General features: G+C 40.5%; 1 protein-coding gene across 8 annotated transcripts in view; it reads left to right on the top strand.

The window, feature by feature from the left end:
• Nucleotides 1-20,464, top strand: part of LOC134353008 (probable E3 ubiquitin-protein ligase MID2) — a 245,231-nt gene that overhangs the window by 102,583 nt on the left and 122,184 nt on the right. Inside the window, exons 1-2 of one of the 8 annotated variants that reach the window (XM_063060783.1) lie at nt 2,311-2,499; nt 2,834-2,890. The exons of 2 other annotated variants lie outside the window; for them this stretch is intronic. The gene's annotated coding sequence lies outside the window, so the exon portion shown is untranslated. Of the gene's footprint in view, nt 1-2,014; nt 2,283-2,310; nt 2,500-2,536; nt 2,578-2,630; nt 2,891-20,464 lie in introns of those variants that run through there. 5 more of the 8 variants (XM_063060775.1, XM_063060779.1, XM_063060782.1 and 2 more) reach the window with 5 other exon arrangements.

The following is a 20,464-nucleotide window of genomic DNA, read 5'->3' as shown; positions in this document are numbered from 1 at the left end:
ACTTATGCATGGAGTGACAAATAAATTGGTATCTCATGTATGATTAAGGATTTTGGGATCCAGACGATAAATATCTTATATGTAATATAGCCTAATTGATATCCTACCCTCTATACACCATTTACTATTTACTTTGCAGTGTCTAATAGCCATAACCTGTATTCCATACTGCATGAAACATAGCAATGGCTATGCTATCCTCTATAACTATGACAGTCCAAGTCCTGTTCCATATGAAATGTTCTCAGAACTGAAGCAATTCTTATTGTAACTTAACCTGTCCCATTCATAACCTCATCAAATGCTATCCTTTGGCAAATTCCTTCAATTCCATGAAAAGTAGCCATAATAAAATGGAATCAAGCAATTTTCTGCTGAATATTCAAAGACAGCAGGCTTTTAAGGATGAGTCACATGATTTGAACACGAAAACAGCATAAAATGTTATTTAATATATTGCGTTAAAATTGTAGCTCAAAGTGAATGTCCAGGCTCCTGCACTCAGGTGGAATGCCATGGCATTCAATATAGAACAGAATTGCTGCCTTATCTACAATTTGTATTAATCAGAGAAAATGCCCCCAAAAGGACACATGATGTTTTCTTGTTCAATCACTGAAGAATAATCTCGTTGGCTACCTGTGTATTATCTCAAGCCCTGAGTATCCACTCATTATGCCTCAAAAGTACAGCATGGTGGTAGTACAATATTCACTTGAAAAAGAGACCAACTCATTTCTTTGTTGTGTTCCTGCCAGCATTTGTCTCAGAACTAACATTGGGGAAATACAGATAAATCACTTAATATCTTGTTTATAGGGTAATGCTGCGTGATGTTTTTCTACATATGCCTAGAAAGAGGGGTGCACACACGTCTATGATCTATTAAGTGGATGCTTCATTTCGTGTTAGCACTTGGTCATTTGCCCTGGAAACAAAAATTAGGAAATTGCCAGCTGCTGCATTACTGCCTACTTCAGACACAAATTGCAAGTCAGCCTCAAAGAACCTCCACGTAGAAGTTGAGGAAGCAGTTTCAAAAATGGAGCTAAGGGAAAAAGCAGTGAAACTAGGAATATGGCCATCTTCACGCCTCAACCCCGATCCACAAGTGCACCAAAACACACAGGTTAATCCTACGGTTAGAGATTGCAGCACTCTATATGCTGCAGGAGGTAAGGGGGCACCCAGCCATGCTGGCTGAGAAATGAAAAGCCAAGGCTGGCAGACACACAATAGCACACTGACCCTTTAAACCGTGCCCTTTTCCTGTCTCCTGCGCGACTCGTTGCTATTTTTCTCGAGCTCGCACTTTTAACAGTCACTTTTTGATGGCAAGTGTGTGGAAATGACTTCTCTGCACCGGATAACATGCGCAAGTAACATCAGGCCTATTCAGATGCCCTCTAGTGAATCGCGCAAAGAGACGTCCGGACCAATTTCTCATGATCTTCACGGAAGTGGTCGGTACTGTGATAAAATTCGAATAAAGTAGTTTTTAAGCACAACCCGTAGATAGAGCCCAAGTGCAAGTGGATTCAGTTTCTAGATAAACATTGGACTGTAATTTATTGACTGTAAAAGTATTTGGGTCTCTCCATTCCTCCTAGTTGACTTGTTTTTGGCACACACTGTACCATTTCATCTTATTATATGGAACTTGTTGCTTCACCGTGTTTATCTCTAATTCCATAGTTTTCCCTCCTAGACGTGCGCACTCTTCTGGGTGCAACTGCGTCGGCCTTTCTCATGAATTTACTGGTTAAGTTCATGTGTACCGGCTAACTTTTCAATAATGGGGTGTTTTTTGCTCACCCAAATGGTTTTAGCACCAGATGTCATTAGATGTCATAACATTCCACTGGAAAATAGGTAACTGAAGATTAAGCATCAAATGAGCCATTGATCCGTTCTAAGTCTACAGTTTGAGTCATCGAGCTCTCTATTTGCCGATTCGTCCTCTGCAATATGTAAACAGGCAACTAAAATCCATGGCACTGCAAGAGTGGAATCGCGTTAGAAATCGCAGCTGCCTTTTAAATCAGGGGAATTACAAACGTGGATTGCGGGACAGAGCAGTTTCAGTATTCGCAGTCTAGTGGTCAAGCAGCTTCGATTAACTGTGGGAGGTGGTGGTCTCACTAAATAATCAGTGTTATTTTAAGTGGCTTTTCCCACTAAACGTCGTACACGGGAGAGGATAAAGGAAATAGCCCTTTTCAGCAGGGTTCCAGGGAGCAGCCGAATCTCGCAGCTCGCTCGGCTCTCTTTGTGTCAGCGAGGTAAAGTGGGAGGAGTCGCTTTCCTGCAATTGTGTCGTTTCAGAAGTTGGATATTCCAATCTCAGCTCTCAGTGTGCTGCTGTAGGGACTCGGGGCAGCTGCCTTGCTGCTCCCGCTTTCTTTCCGCGTTCTTTTGCCTTTTTTTTTCCGACTTTTCGCCTATTTCTCCTACTTCTCCAAGATGACAGGGCAGTCGGACGCATACCAGAGTCAGCTGGTAAGTAACCCCTCCCACTGGGGTCGCTTGAGTACCAGGTTATGGTTCCATGTGTGTACCAGCCTCTGTTTCCAAGGGGTAAGAATAAAACGGGACGGGGGGGGGGGGTACGATAGAAATAGAGGGAGACAGTGAGAGGGATTAGAAATTGTTACGACTGAGCAGAGGCAGTTTGAGTTCAATGTAAAAAGTGCAGCCGCGGTCTATCATATTCTCAGAAGGATGTAGCTTGCTCTCCAGATAGACTCGCACGCCGCTTGCCGCCTTCTTGTGCCTGTTTACATTTCCATTCGTGGCTGAACAGATTATTTAAGTAAATGATTTTCTGGCTCAGTGTGCAGGTGTAAACTGTGAACCGAAGAGAAAGAGAGAGACGCAGACGCCAGCAAGGGTAAATAACCATATCTTTGATCCTACTTTCGCTTCAGAAACTTACGGTTGTGTGTCATACTTTTGCGAACGCTCTCGTGAGATTAGTGTGCTGCTTGGAATACATTTTATGGCTCCTTGAAGTTGGGCGTGATCCCCACCCCCATCCGCCCCTATTCTTATCTATTTCTCAATAGTTGCTTAAGCTACGCACAATGCAGCTCAATGGAAACATATGACTGCAGTCAGTTAATAATAGAAATTAATCTGCTTGGCTAATTGTGAGTAGCTGCTGTGTTCGGGTATCAATGGCTCATCGACAAGGTCCAGATTCTTCAGACTATTAACGTAGCTCGTTCCGTGCCCTGAAAATACCAATGCTTCTTGACACGGGCCACGGTGCAAATGAGTGTGTTGGGGAGTGTTCGCACGAATTGATTATAAGTGCGTGCCTTTAGGGAGCATTAAAAAATAGTCGGGGGGGGGGTAAACACGGAAATTTAAAAATCATTCGGGATAAATGTGTCTCAGACATGTCTTGTACCAGAGAGGCCAAGGGTCGTCGACTGCATCTGGCCGAGTGAAGCAGGGACATGACTCACTGCAGAATGTGTGCGCTGGTCAAAATGTGTCTGCGGTTTACTTTGCAAAAGCATAATACATGTTCTGAAAACATTTGGAGTCACGCACAGTTTTGTTTTAAACTCCTCTTACCATTACCTTTACCCCCCCCGCCCCCTTCCCTCTGATGATAACATGTTTGCCTCGCCCTTGTTTCAAAGTCATTTGGGCTGCTTTGGTTTATTCAGGCTTTCATGCTGTAGGTAACTGATATCATGTTTTATTTACTGTAACTAGGAGGAATGTTACAGCAATACTCAACTCAGTTTAACTTTCCCAGTATTTCCATCCCGAAGCCAGTTTTATATTCCCATTTGAAATTATAGGCGTTCCTGACATGTCTGACAGGAAGTACATTAATCTGTTTATATGGAATAAATTTATAACGTATGCTGGCCAGCAAAGTGTCACAAGGTGTCACTGGAAACACCATAACAAGAATGAAGCAGGACTGAACTTGGGAGAGGTTCAAAAATATCTTGCTGTATGATCATTGACTTGAAATGTTAACTCTACAGTATTTCTCTCTCTACAGATGCTACTGGACTGCTGAGTAACTACAGCATTTACTACTTTCACTAATTGCCTAATTGGAAAAGTCTCTCTTCCCTCACCCCCACACACATTTTTTTTCTTGCTGAGCACTCTATTTGTCCTATTGTCATGCTCCCAGTGCTCAACACCCAAGTTTGGGAAAACCAAACAAAGGGTTGCAACTACCCAGAAACACTTGTAGCCTAGTCTCTCCACTCTCACCGGCAGACACAGCAGGTATCACTGGGTACTGATGGAGATTAATACCCTGCTTCACTATGGGTTCCTCCTTTCCTCTCCTGCTGATAATACAAGTAGTTAATTCAACCCTAGCAGTCAGGGCAAAGAATTGGTGTACGGATTACTGAAGTAGTTGTTCGAGGCACAGGCCACACGTCTCAGCATACCCATTGCAACTTGAAATGTGCTAGTTACTAAATAATTATTAAGGCATACCATTGAGCTAAACTTCTTCAGCTAGGTAGAGTTTTAGAGAACGTGAATGTTATAAACAGTGATTGGGAATTTCCCCTAATTCTCAGTTCTTGGAGCCTCTTCGCAATGTGGGCCAGAGTCCGTCAGATTCAAGTCTTTAACTCTCCTGTGCAAGATGTCCTCAGCTGAAGCAACTGTCAATATTCAGTTAAAAATTAGGACGTTCAGAGGAGATCTTGGATGGTGGCGGGGGGGGGGGGTAGTTGTTTTATAAATCAGAGTGGTTAGACTCTGGAATGCCTTTCCTGAGGATGTGGTGAAGGAAGGAACTCTCCCAATATTTATGAAGCATCTGGACAAGCACTTGAATTGCCAAGCCATGAATAGATGACTATGACCCTGAAGCCAGTAAATGGAATTAGTATAGGTGGGTGCAGAAGTCAGTGTGTCTATGCTGTACAACTCTGTGATTCAATGACTCTATAATTGATTGAGGGACTGGAGGAAAGAAACAGAAGTACAAAGTTTCTTGATATTGAAGCTGCTGAAATGTTTCAGAATAATTTGATAATATAGTGTGCTCAAAACTTCATGAAAGCAAGTTGTTATTAAGAAGCTTGAATGACACCACAGGAATTGAGATAATAACATCAGGCAACTGGACTCCATCTTTGACAATTATGGAAGTATTTAAGACTGCAATCACTTTTTGAAAAATTGATTCCCCTGTATTCTCCACTGTCATCAGTCTGAGGAGACAATAGCACAGAGATGAAGTTGTTTGGGGATGATACTATAAATGCCAATAAAAATATTATTGTGCTAGGATACGATTATCACCATATCATTTTCTCAGATAAAAAATGACAAAGGGGAGATTGTGTTGATAGAATGTGATTTTAGTTAAAGTGAAATTGGGGAGAAAGGTTGTAATACATAATATAGGAAAATGTTTTATTCAAGCCAAACGACAAAGAAAATCAACATATATGGTCATAACATAGATAAGAAGCTGAAAACTGATAAATATAGAGGTTATAGATTGTGTAGACTTGATGATTCATGTATAAGGTCAGAGGATAATTTCCAGCCTCAATTTATTCTACTAGCACTATTACATCTGTCAAATGATCCCATCAACTGACAGGAAGAATAACTGTATTTCAACTTCACAACACTAAATGAGGATTGACTGAAGGAAAATGAGAATAGTGCTGTAAAATCACATATTAGGACGAAGCTCCTTTGTGTTTTAAGATGACTAAATTAATCGCTGGCAAATTGGTGAGTTCTCATTAATGGAACGCAAATAAAATCTTAGCTCATTCTCTCAGCATTACTTCTGGAGTCAAACCAGATACAGAGATGCTAACATAGGCCTTGTGTATGAGATTTGTTGAGGCCCATTAAGGGCATATAAAGGTGATTGCAACTTGCTTCTGAACACTGTCTGTGGGTATGCATGTTGCTCCTGTGCAGTCCGTGTTTACATATCATCCACATAGTGCCTTTTGTGCTTTCCAAAGTTGTTCATTTTAGATGACTCACTTTTTCTGCAGGATCTTTGGCTGTTGCTCAACTCTTTTCTGTAATGAAAATATTAATATGCTTTCAGTAGCATGTTCCTTTTGGCTATAACCCTGTTTAATGGGTTTCTTTGAATGTGAAGTACCTAAGGGCTTGAGAACTGATAGGATATATAATAACAATTATCTGTAAATGTGATTAGGTACAGTTGGTCTTTAATCTATATCCACTCTATGAAGCTTTATTGCTTTTGTCATGTTTCTCTCATCCTTTGTTGACCATCCACGTCTCTCCACGTCTACTTCCTTTAGGCTTGTATTTTCATCTGTAGACAAAATGATGTGGCTACTTATTAAGATTTATACTCTACTGGACTTGGGGTGCAATTACAGATTTGTACCTTAAGAATCATTTCTTTATAATGAATAGCAGTCTAAAGCTGAAATTATCCCACTTTTATTTGATGATATAATGGTTAGCACCATTCTGACAGGGTAATCCATTTTGTAATAACATTAGTGCATCCAAATCGCACTGAGAAATACGAGCATTATGGCTATCTGTTTTAAAAAATGAAAATATTAACTCCCTTTTAATACAGAGGCCGAATGCTAGGAGTAGGGTCACTGCTGGCACAACAGGCTCTGCATGGCATTCTTGCATATATTACTAATAGTGAAGTAGGAGTCCAATGGGAGGGTTTTGGTGATTGTTTCCCAGCATCCAACTGGCAAGCAAATCTGTGCCACAGTAGGAAGGTCGGCTGCTTACACATTATCCTGTTCAACTTCCCCCCACCCTCATTGTACTTCTTCCAGTTTCCAGGCATCATAGATTTACCGATTTTGTCATTGTCCTTTCATCTATCAAAGTGACTGAGGAAGTAAGTAGGAGGATCATTAAGTTAAATTAATGTAAATACTGCTTTATTTTTGATCTCATAATTTTATTTGATTTTCATCTTTTTTGGCTTTGTACATGGTTTAAGAATTGGCATTTAATTCTGTTACCCTTTATCCTTATCATACAATGAATACAAAATGTTCTCATTGTCCAGTTAAATGCAGTTCTGCTTGGAGTGGGTTGTTAGCTATGCAAAAAAAAAAACACTGTACACTATTATAATATGAGAAAAAATGTGCATTAATAGGAGCTCTTGTATTTCAGAGGAAATAATTTCTAAACATGAAACAAAGGCTCCATCCCAAGTTCCTATCTTTCACCATTTCTGCGTATTTTGCTCTGACATGGGCCAGCTTTCACATTTATGCTGACAACAGTCAGATCTATTTCTCTGGCACTGTCCTTGATTTGTTAACTGTCCCTGTGTTGTCTGTCTGCTTATCTGACATACAGCCTTCATCAACTTGTTGTTCTGCTCATTTCCTCCAGATATCCACAGTCAGGCTCCTTGATTCCAGCTCTCTCCCACAGTTCACTCAAGCTCAATCTGACACTAAGCTAGAAATTCCTAATGCTAAGTAAAATCACCACCCCCTGCTCCCATGATGTGCAATTTCCCACCATTGCTGTTGTGGCACATCGCCAGACAAAAACATATCCACCCTAAATTAGTTCAGTGCTAGTTTTCCTAGACTCTTGAGATCCACTCCTACATAAAGTGCAATTACTTCCAGAACTCATTTTAACTCTTGTTGAGTCCATTGATCTGTATTGTCCCTTAATCAGTAATCACCAGGAATTGCATGGAGAATTCAAGTTACCTCATTATTGTCCACAAACCTGTTTATAGCTTTGACTCTCCTTACTTCTCTGTTTTAAGTTCTCTACACATTTTGAGCTGAACCATTGCCATTGTTCCACTATTGATGCAGAGCTGCCATCCAGATTCAGTCCATTGATAATTTTTCTTGCTAATTCCTTCACTTAAGATGCCATATCAAAGGCTTTGACCAGTCATTTAAATGACTCCCTGATACTTCATCACTCCTCACTGCAAGTTTCTCTCTTTTTGAACACAAGAGATTCTGCAGATGCTGTAAATCCAGATTGACACACAGAAAATGCTGAAGGACACACTCACAGTGGAGGAACAGCATCTCATATTCTGTTTAGGTAGCCTCCAAGACAACAATATCGAAACAAGCCCTTTTCCCAAATCACCACCCACCCACTCACACACACAGACAACCTTCATCTCCCAGACAGGCTGTCTCTGGTCCATGGCCATGGATTCGCAAGACTTGCAGAGATTGGCCTACAACTTTGAACTTCACTCCGTGACTTGCCAATCACAGGTTTGATCTTTGGGCCTCAATCTCTCACGACTCCTTTGGGCCTCTACCTTCAGCCTTTGACCTTCTATGGACTCATTAAACTCCGGACTTCAGCCTTCATCTTTGCCCTCCAAACTTCAGCAACATCTGGATATTGACCCAGGATTCACTGATAATGTGTTTCCCATAGGGCTTTGACTTCCTAACTCAGACAGACCTCATTGCACCATCCTGCCTCAAATTCTGGACTTGCACAGACTGCCTTTGACCTTTGGGCCTTAATTTCTGGACCTGCATGGATTTCAGACCCTGGTGATCTGGGGGTGGAGGTGGGTATACCTGGCCCTTGTGACTCCTGCCCATTTGACCCAAGACTGGCACAAGCCAAGTTGAGGTGGCTTTTAAGAGTGAAGAAGGCATGGAATTCAGAGAGAAGAACAAACAGAGAAAAGGAGAACTAATGAGAAGGAAAGATGCAGAAAAGTAAATATGATGAATTAGGAAAAACAAGAACCTGGGATGAGAGTATGAAAACAATTAGAAATGCAACCTGCTGAAGGGTCTCATCCTCAAACGTTGACTGTACTCTTTTTCAGAGATGCTGCCTGGCCTGCTGAGCTCCTCCAGGTGTGTGTGTGTGTGTGTGTGTGTGTGTGTGTGTGTGTTTTGCTTGGAATGGATCCAAGTCACTTCTCAGGCAGGAGCTGATATGTTTCATCACCAGCCTCTCAAAGCACATCAATCAGTGGATGTAAGTGCCACTAGACGATAGACATTGATAGTCATTGACGCAGGTTACCACATTCTTCATGAGCACCAGAATATTTGAAGCCTGCTTGAAGCAGGTGGGTACCTCAGACTGCCAAAGTGAGAGCTTAAAGATATCAGTGAACACTCCAGCCAGTTGATCAGCACAAGTCTTTAGCACTCTGTCAGGTACACCGCCTGGGTCAGTTGCTTTCCATGGATTCTCCCTCCTGAAGGATGTTCTCATGTTGGCCTCAGAGACTTCACTCACGGGGTCATCAGGGGCTGTGGGAGTTTGTGAAGGTACCTCCATGTTTTAATGGACAAATCGAGCATAAAAGGCATTGAGTTCACCTGGAAGCAAAACGTTGTTGTCACTTACTGTATATCACTTGGTTTCACCTTGTAGGAGGTGATAGCATTTAAGCCCTGCCACAGCTGATGAGAATCCTTTGGTGGTTTATGTTTGGTTTATGTTATATTTTAGCACTTTGCATATGAAATAGCTTTCTGGAGATTTTACATGGACCTCTAGTATTTTACGTGGTTGCTAGACTTAAAATGACTCTGATCTGACTCTCAGCAGATTGAGGATCTCATGGTTCATCCAGGACTTCTGGTTGGGGAAGATTCTGAATGATTTTGTGGGGACACGCTCGTATACAACTGTTTTTATAAAGTCCTCAAGTGTGGCATATTTATTCAGATCCATTGAGTCCTTGAACACGGCCCAGTACATTGACTTGAAGCAATCCCGTAGCCTCTCCTCTGCCTCCCTCAACTACCGCTTTGTCGTCCTTACTTCTGGAGTATTGCACTTTAGCCTCTGCCTGTATGCTGTTAAGAGGCGGGCGACTAACTGATCAGATTTTCAAAAATGTGGTCTAGGGATTGAATGGTAGGCATTTGTTAAGATAGTATAGCAGTGGTTGAGTGTATTGGGTTCCCTGGTGCTACAGGTGACATATTAATGATAACTGGGCAGAGATTTCTTCAGCTAAGCCTGATTGAAGTTCCTGACAATGATTTGAAAGTTATAGAGGTAGGATGTTTCTTCGTTGCTGATGGCGATACTCAGTTCCTCGAGTGCCCGCTTAACATTGACCTTAGGCACTATGTATACTGTGGCCAGGATCACAGAGGAGAACTCTTGATAAGTAGAATAATCATTAGATGTTCCAGATCAGGGGAACAAGACTGCAGCCAGACCACTGGATCTGAACACCACAAATAGCCTATCATAAAACAGAGACACCTACCTTTTGCCTTCTCCGAATCAGCGGTCTGGTCCATCTGGTGTATCGAGAAGTCATCAGATCTGGCCAATATTTCCAGCATGTCTTGAGTTAGCCATGTCTCCATGAAACACAAAACACAGCAATTCCTCATTTCCCTCTATGGTAATTTTGCCCTTGGGTCCTCAGTTTTGTTCTTCAATGACTCTGCATTTTCTAACAAGATATTTCGTAGAGGAAGTTTCATACTTCTACATTTCAGTCTGGCTTAGAGTCCTCACCTCCTCCTCCTCTTCTGGCCATGGCGATGTGCCTTTGTCCACTTAAAGGTAACTTACCTGCATTCTTGAGAGTAAATCCACTGAGTTCTTCAGATGATCGTAAAATCGCTAGTTCATTAAGCCAGTTTAGAGGTACATTACTTAAAGGGAAAATACAGCAGCAGTTTGCAATGATAGTAGTTCAGAAGCACTATATCTGGAAATTTTGCATGCAGCCCACAAAACATTGCTGTCTGTTGCAAGCACCATACTGGGTATTTAATAGACATTATGGATAGGTTATGATTATGTGACAGTCAGAGATTTAAATGGTAATCATCAGCCTAATAATTCTGAAAATGCAAGAGTATATGCCTGAACAGGTACTAGTGGATAAATAAAATATGCCCAGTGCCATATTTCCTAAACGTGATTTGGAGCAGTGGACACTCAGATGAGATCCGATAGATGTTTATAAGATTTTGAGGCATAGATAGAGTATACAGAGAGTATCTTTTCCCAGGGTAGAAATGTCTAATACCAGAGGCATACATTGAAGGTGAGAGGGGGTATGTTCAAAGGGGCTGTGATGGGGTAATTTTTTTACTCAGAGAATGATGGATGCCTGGAATGTGCTGGCTGGTATGGTGCTGGAGGCAAATACATTAGAGGCTTTTAAGGGACATTTAGATAGGCATATCAGTGTGCAGAAGATGGGGGGGGGGATATGGACATTGTGTAGATAGGAGGGGTTAGTTTTTGATTTACTTTTTAGCTGGTTCAGCACAACATTGTGGGCTGATGGGCCTGTTCCTGAGTTGTACTCTTCTACGTTCCATGTTCTAATATATCTTTGGCATTGTTAAATGCTGAAAATTGAGAACCAAGATGAAAATGTGCAGCGTACTCATATACTTAACACCAGAAAATGAGATGCCAGCAAGAAAAGTTTTGAACAATGGATAAATCCTAAATATAAAAAGTTTAGTCATACTGGGCATGCTGACTTGGATCAAAACACAAATGTGTCAGAATAAGAGTTTTTTCAAGACTTGAGCTATAGAAATGGTCAAGTTGCATTAATATATTCTCTCCTCTTTCTGTTCTATTGCCTTATTTATAACCACCTTCAGGTTGGAGTAGAAACATCATGAATTAGAAACAGATCAATTTTCCTTCCCTTTATAGGTGATATTTCCATTTTCCAACCCTTGATAAACCTGAGGCTTTATAAGGCGTTAGTCAGACCACCCCAGGAGTATTGTGAGCAATTTTGTGATGTTCTGACATTGTAAAGGGTCGAATGATGGTTCACAAGAATGAGCCAGGGAATGAAAGGGTTAATGTAGGAAGAGCATTTGATGGCTCTAGGCCTGTACTCACAGGAGTTTGGAAGAATAAGGGCTGATCTTATTGAAACCTATCATGTATTGAAAGGTCTAGATAGGGTGGACATGAAAAGGATGTTTCCTTTAGTGGGGGAGCCTAGGACCAGAGGGCACTACCTCAAAATAGAAGGACGTCCCTTTAGAACAGAGGTGAGGAGGAATTTCTGAAGCCAGATTGTGGTGAGTATGTGGAAGTCATTGCCACAGGTGGTTGTGAAAGCCAAGTCATTGGGTATGTTGAAAGCGAAGGTTGATTGGCGCTACAGTAACATTGTGGTTAGCACGACGCCATTTCAGCTCAGGGGTTCCAGAGTTTGGAGTTCAATTCAGATGCCGTTTGTAAAGCATTTGTAAGAGCTCACCCCATGACCATGTGGGTTTCCTCAGGGTTTCGGTTTCCTCCCACAGTCTAAAGATGTACTGGTTAAAAGGTCAATTGTTCATTGTAAATAGTACTGAGATTAGATTAATGTTAAATAGATGCGGTGCTGAGGGGTGAATCTTGTTGGACCAGAAGGGCCTGTTCCACTCTGTATGTCTAAATAAATAAATAGATTGATTAATGAAGGTGTCAAAGGTTATGGGAAGAATGCAGGAGAATGGGGATGAGGGGGTTAATAAATCAGCCATAATAGAATGGCAGATCAGACTCAATGGGCAAATTCTGCTCCTGTGTCTCATGATCTTATAAACCTTGTATCCTTTCAGTTAGATAGTTGACCCAGTGCCCGACACAGACAACATTGTGTTAATTTGATGCAAAATTATGGGATATGTCCACACAATTGAACTCGGAAAATACTAAAATCATTTCATGAAGGATTGTCATAGTTAATGTGTGTGTTTATTCAGGTGCAGCTGGATTAGAAACTAAATCCCATATGAAAGGACAGTGAGTTAGCAGAAAAACTCCATCCTTCCACTTCTGCAAAATACATTCGTAAATCACTCTTCCATTTTGGCATTGTCTGTATACCTACATTTATATGCCTGTTAAATCAGGAATTAATTTGAAATCATCATGCTTTTCACTGAAGTTGATGCTTAGTCAAGGAGACAAGATATTGGATTATATTTTCTTATTTGGTTTATATCCTGAATTCCATATTTGCATGGTATCTGAGGAAGTCTCAGTCTGTGTTGCTCTTTCTGTTCAAATGGCCTTTACTAAATGCTTTCTATTGCATGCAGGTTATTAATGTTCCCCAATCTGGATGAGTTGGTCAATGTTATGGCTATATTAAAATGAGATTATGAACCCAGATGTCCCATATTCAATCATTGTTTTTGCATTGTTAGTTAAACCACTCCAAGGTGTTAGTAAATGGTCACTGAAATCCGTCCCGTATCATAGCAATCAAAGTCTTTCTAGTGATGGTAGCTGAAATATTTGCATGATTAAGCATAAATGAGAATGCAGAACTGGTTACCAAGTTAAAAATAGAAAACGCTAGAAATACTTAGTTGGTCAGGCCATATTAGTGAGAAGACATAGAGAATAAACATTTCAGGTTGAAGTCCCTTCATTGAAAATTTCTTTTATTTTTTTTCTGCTGTTAAGTTGATGGGTACACGTAGCTTACCCCCACTTGAAGCAAGGTCATAGAGTAAACTGCTGAAGAGTAGGTGACAAAATAGATCACTGAAGGTGCCAAATGCTTCAGGTGGGGAAAGAAAATAAGAACTCTAGTCATCTAGAGAGGACTTGCCAATGGTTTTCTGGACAAAGTAATTTAGGCCAGGGTGAGCTAATGACTCTCTAGGTTCTTTTCCTTCCTTCAAAACATCCTGCTTTATTGGTCCCTAGTATTACTGGAATGACATATATAATTCACAGCCTTCTTTGTAAAACACAGAAAACACATCTATTTTGGAAATTGAACTCAAAATCCTCCTCATATTAGTATTTTTGGTGTGTGCTGAATTTTTCCAGATTACATCAGAGATGGAAGGTTATTGCAGTTGCAATAGGAGATCGTTGACTAATTTGCCTAGTACATTTCTGAAATATTAGAGTAGACCCTAACATGCAAATACATACAGTTGCAGAAATTGGGATGCTAGTGAGAACTGATGACAATGGTGGATACAAGACTCAAGTTGCATCTTTCCATTTTTTTTTTAAGCAGTTCTTTGGGTTTGAGGACAACTTGCTTCCACTCCAATTCTGTAGTTTCTGAAGTGATTGATGAGGGCAGTTTCAGACCAGCAGGCTTTTCCACAGATGGAGCAGTTGTGTTTTGACCAAACAGGTCAATGGGTGGTGCATAATGTGGTCTACTCTGGATTATGCTGGCTTTCCATTTGACAGGTGAAATGCATTGATGTACTCGGTGCCATGCTGGATTCACCTTTTCCATTTTGAGTTGCCTCAACCCATGATTCCCTCACACAAGAATACTTCTTGTTTTCTGTAGGCTGTGATGATAAATTTGAAGTGATTTCTCCCTTTGACAGAGTCTAGAGTTGATTATCCATCTTTGGAGCCTGGTGTTGGGCTTGCAAATGTGGTTTGCCCATAACATTGAGCCTCAGCCTGTTGTTGGTTCATTTATCCTGCAGACAGATTGGAAGACTTTTGCAAAAAGCTTTTTGCTTTTGTATTGATCGCTTATCTCCAGCATTTTGGGATGCCTGATGTAAGTGTTTCCTGTCTCTGAAACAAACAGGATGGTGGAGATCATTGGCATTTTCTGACAGAGAAGTCAATAGACTATTCACAGATGTCATTCGTTGTGGATTTTAGTGTATACCAGACACTGATGGCACACAGCAGCTACTGTTGGTTAAGAGTTGTCATCTTGACTGTGATCAGCTTTCTTTACAAGCCCTTCAAGATCTTTGACAATCAATTTCTTGTGGTAGCATTTATGTTGCTACTGCTGATTTAGGGTCAGCTCTGTGAAGATAATGGAGTGGATTATCGACGGTCATTGTAGCAGTCACCCAGCATTTGTCATGATGTAGTAGGGCTTCCAGTTGCTTGCTTGGATAATATTGTTATCTGTAAGGTACTGGTCATAACATATTTGCTGGATACAGTGCCTATAAAAAGTATACACCCCCTTGGACGTTTTCATGTTTTATTGTTTTACAACATTGAATCACAGTGGATTTAATTTGGCTTTTTTTTTGACACTGATCAACAGAAAAAGTCTTGCATGTCAAACTGAAAACAGATCTCTGCAAAGTGATCTAAATTAATTACAAATATAAAACACAAAATAACTGATTGCATAAGCATTCATCCCCTTCAAGTCAGTATTTGGTAGATGTACCTTTGGCAGCAATTTCAGCATTGAGTCTGTGTGGATAGGTCTTTATCAGCTTTGCCCACCGGGACACTACAATTCTTCCCCGTTCTCTGTTACAAAACTGCTCAAGCTCTGTCGTATTGCAAGGGGATCATGAGTGAACAGCCCTTTTCATGTCCAGCCATAAATTCTCAATTGGATTGAGGTCTGGACTCTGACTTGGCCACTCCAGGATGCTAGCTTTGTTTCTAAGCCATTCCTGTGCAGCTTTGGCTTTATACTTGGGGTCATTGTCTTGCTGGAAAACAGATCTTCTCCCAAGTCGTAGTTCTCTTGCAGATTACATCAGCCTTTCCTCAAGGATTTCCCTATATTTTGCTGCATTCATTTTTATCTTCACGGGCCTTCCAGGACCTGCTGCAGTGAAGCATCCCCACAGCATGATACAGCCACCACTATACTTCACGGTAGGGATGGTGTGTTTCTGTTGATGTGCATAGCATTTAGTCTGGTAGCCAAAAAACTCAAATTTGGTTGCATTAGGCCATAGAAACTTCTTCCAGCTGACTTCCGAATCTCTCACATGCTTCTGGCAAACTCCAGCTGAGATTTCATGTGAGTTTTTCAACAGTGGCTTTCCCCCATAAAGCTGTGACTGGTGAAGCACCTGGCCATCAATTGTTGTATGTACAGTCTCTTCCATCTCAGCCACTGAAGCTTGTAACTCTTCCAAAGTTGTCTTAGGTCTTTTGGTAGTCTCTCTCACTAGTCCCCTTCTTGCACAGTCACTCAGTCTTTGATAATGGCCTGCTCTAGACAGATTTACAACCGTGCTATATTCTTTCCATTTCTTTATGATTGACTTAACTGTACTTTAAGGGATATTCAGTGACTTGGAAATTTTCTAGTATCCATCTCTTGACTTGTGCTTTTCAATAACCTTTTCATTGAGTTGCTTGGGGTGTACTTTTGTCTTCATGGAGTAGTTTTTGCCAGGAGACTCACCAGCAGTTGGACCTTCCTGTTACTGGTGTATTTTCACTATAATCAATTGAAACACCTGGACTCAACACAGGTCTTAAAAAACAGACCTTTATTTAACTAATTATGTGACTTCTAAAACCAATTTGCTGCACCAGTTATGATTTGGTGTGTCATATTAAGGGGGGGGGGTGAATACTTAAGCAATCAATTATTTTGTGTTTTATATTTTTAATTAATTTAGATCACTTAGAAGGGATCTGTTTTCATTTTGACACGAAAGAGTCTTTTTCTGTTGATCAGTGTCAAAAAGTTTAATGCACTATGATTCAGTGTTGTAAAATAATGAAACATGAAAACTTCCAAGAGGGTGAATACTACTTATAGGCACTGTATGTTATTAACCGCGAGGTACTGTGCCACAGTCAAGGATGATGTTATGAGATCCCATATTTGTCTGTGTGATGAAATAGACTGTTGTTTATGATAAGGCAGTGTTCCAAACATATAGTCAGGAGAACTGTACTGGGTTAGTTCTAACTGATCCCTCCTTGTTAATTGCAGTTTGCCAAAGAATTATGCCTTTTCTGATGCCGCCATTAAAATCACTCAGAAGATTAGTTCATCTCCCTCTGGGATTCAGGCTAGCATTTTCTCGAGATTGGAATAAACATTTTACTTGGCTTCATGTACTGTTTTCAGTATTGGAAGATAAGCACTGGTAACTAGGATCTAGTTTTGAGAAACATTACAAAGTGATACATTGCTTAACAAAAAAAATCAAGCTTCTCTGTAAAAGGTTCTGGTCTATTATTGATTTGATGCTCTATTGTGAACAAAAGCAGCACTTCATGGTGCATTCAGCACACACAGTTCAGTTGGTGGAACCAGTCCATGCTGACTTGAATGCTTCACTTAAGTATTCTCAAATTTCTATTCACATAATTTTCCATTGCTTTCTGCATACAATGTGTTACTCGCCTCCCTTTCAATGCACTTACTCTGTTCACCCATAAAGCACTCCCCAAGAAAGAGTTCTGCACTCTTACTAACCTGAGTAACAATGTTTCTCTCGAGTTCCCCATTTCATTGCTAGTTGCTTTCCTGATAACCTGGAAATGGGTTTGTAGATTTCATGCTGTTTAAATTGTTAAGTATGGCAGCTGTCTGTAATGCAGTCTATGGAAATATACAAGGTGGGCTTATAAATAATATAGTTTTAAGAGGGGGGTCCTCTAATCTGGGGAATGACATTGCTCACTAATTTATTACTTATTATTTAGGTTACATATGGTCATTGTGAAGTAAAGCTTCTTCTAAATCATATCATGTAAATGCTCCTAATTCAGTTTTAATCTTGGTGAAGGAATGGGAACATCACTAAGACAGCACCTTAACTCCAGTGCATTCCATTTCATAAAAGCCTAAATGAGCAGAACTAATTTGATTCTGATGCATGAAGTTGAATATAGAATGGACTGAATTTATCAAATAGTTATTACCTTTCCAATTCTAATTTAATCTTAAGTGGAGTAATATACTTCTCACTTCTTCTTGAACTTGTGTTCTTCAGTCACTATCATGGAACAAATGCTGTCTTTTCCTCTTTCTGCAAAATGACAGGCAACTTTGTGCACAGGCGTGAGCTAATTTCTGATCCCATTTGGAGTCAGGTCTGATTACTGATGAAAGCTAGTTGGTACTGAGGAGCATTTCACACATGAGCTAACTAAGCTTTAACTACATGTGTCATACCCAAGAGGAGAGATAAAGACATCATTGTCATGGTTGACTGCTAGCAACTTTTCTGTTTTAATTTTGATCAATCTTCAAATCTGTTTTGAGGCTAAGTAAATTTCAATGTAGAAAACCTCACAGGAATGATCCAAGTGTAGGAAATGCATAACCTTGAATTTAGAGAGAGTTTTGTTTTCCCTCCATAAACAAGAATACAGACAATTATCTCATGATATGGACTAACTCGCAATTAGATTGTATTTATGGTAGTTTAATATTAGTAAAGTGCATGGGATGTGAGGTTTTCCCTGCCAATTACATTACCTGATGTAAGTAGCTAAATCTGCAGAGAGCCTGTAAGCATTCTGATTCCCATTTTTTTGGTGAGGATCTGGTCAATGTTGTGCTGTTTACTAGCTTAAAGCATTGAAATGTGTGGGAGAATGTTGCAGTAAGTGTCCATCTTCCCTGTTCTTCAAAAGCCTCTTTCCCCCATACCAACTAGGGATTAGCCCATTTAAGGAGCATTGCAGCCCCTCCCACTAGCTACTGTTTAGCTGATAACATTACAGCGCCAATAGAGTTTAAATCTGGTGCGCGGAAACCATGTGCTCTCTTTTCACTCCCTGGGGACTGGGACAGTTGTCAACTGGTGCTGTGGAAACAATAACCAGTGGAAGTGTGCTGCAGTAATGAGGGCCTGGGTATACACTTTGGGTGAGCATTTCCCACTGTGTGTAACTTGAATGGGTTACTGAATGTTTAGTGTCTGTCTTCTCCTGTAAGTGAACAGCTGACTTGCTGGTAATGTCTTCAGACCCCACCCACCAAGCCCGTGAACCTGATTTCCTATGACAGAGAGTTACTGGGTTTAGCCTACTGATACAGGAGCGTCTGAGTCTATCATCATCTTAATGTAATGATAGATTCATATATCCATGTTTCCGAGCATTGCTATATATAGCTTTGATTGAATGCAAAGTAATGCTCACTCTCATGTTACCTTATGAAGCATTCCCATGACAGTGTGATGTGGATTAGTTATAGAGTATTATTCTACAAATCTTGTGGTTTTGCATGTCAGATACATCTGCATCAGACAGAAACATGCCTTTATCTCATTGTCAAAACTCTACTTTGCACAGTGCCACAATAATATTTTCTACATCGGTGTTTCTCAAGACTTGGGATGATAAAATTGGCAATTCAATAGAAAATGGAAATAGAATTTGGGAGGCTATATAATGTGATCAGCCTTAATAATGGATCAATTCCGCTTCACATGCGACTCCTGCAGCTGTCAGCAAAGTGGCCTTTCAAACCAGAGCTCCTCGACTGGAACAATGCTTTGAAGATCACAGAGGAGTGTTTCCTTTCACTAAACCATCTGGTTGCCATCATATTTTTCATTACCGACAAATACCCTAGACCTACAATTCTCACCCATGGCCAGAGGCACTCAAATGCAAAAGATAACCAGCAGCCTGCTCAATTTGGAACCACATTTACATAAATTTCAGCATACACTAACTATAATCTTGAGTTCTTTATTTGTGCTGACTTTGGAGATGGTAGTCGGATTATTTGGAAATCCATATGAGACGGAGATGTCAATTTGTGTCTTGTCAAACAATAATGGTTCAAAATGCAAAACAAAAACTTTTCTGTCTGTTTTATCTGTTCCTGTAATACCTTTGTTGCCGTTCATTTATATTCTTTGTAAGTGCTCCCTTATTTCTAGTTCCATTTAACTTTGTATTTTTATTAGGGAGTTGTTGATGGATGAATGGGATTAATGAAAGTATGTCAACATGGATACTAAATCACTGGTCAGTTAAACTGAATAATTTGGTGCTCTTTTCCTCTAATTTTGTCCTTTAAAATTGCACCTCTCCTCAGAGGCACTTCCAACTGTTAAAGATGGCGCCGGTAACTGGCGACTTTGCGCGAGCTCTCCGGAGCAAACTGCCCTCTCCTTGCTGGGGTCCTGGTCTACAGCACTGACTTCCTTATTCTCTCAGGTGGCTATTACTCACTGAATGCTAACAGGTCATTTTACCGAGAAAGCAAGGGAATTGGACCTTGCTTGTTTTTTTTTGCCCTGGCCTATCATTACTTCAGATGTTGTTGCAGTCGTGATTGCTGAAGTGTGATTCAGCAGTTTTCAGTTTGAAACCCAAAAGTGCATTGGATGGGCTTTGTGCGACTGTCAACATCCTGACTGAAACACATAACACTGACACTGGAAAAGCAAAACAACTGCCGCATGTTTGAAATGACAACAGGTGGTGCTAGAAATATTTGGGTTGGGCTACATCTGTGGGGAAAAAAACACAGTTTTTCAGATGAATCACCTTTCTTCAGAATGGTTCCTGATCATGTTTCTTTGTACCTCACTGAATAATAAGTTATGTGTTTTTGCTACTGTAAGCAGGTTTACAATTTTAACTTAATACTTCAATTTGACTTGATAGCCTGTGCTATTTGATATTGGAATATAACGATTTGTCTCAGGCCAATGATCATTCAAAGTGGAAAAAGAGTATTCAGATGATATTGTATCAGGTGCACTCAGAAGTCCATGCAGGTCAGTGACCAGTGATATTCCACAGGGATCTGTTCTGGGACCCCTCCTCTTTG

Source organism: Mobula hypostoma, chromosome 10 (assembly GCF_963921235.1).
Source record: "Mobula hypostoma chromosome 10, sMobHyp1.1, whole genome shotgun sequence".
NCBI lineage: Eukaryota > Metazoa > Chordata > Chondrichthyes > Myliobatiformes > Myliobatidae > Mobula > Mobula hypostoma.
This window is presented reverse-complemented; position numbering and strand designations above follow the sequence as displayed.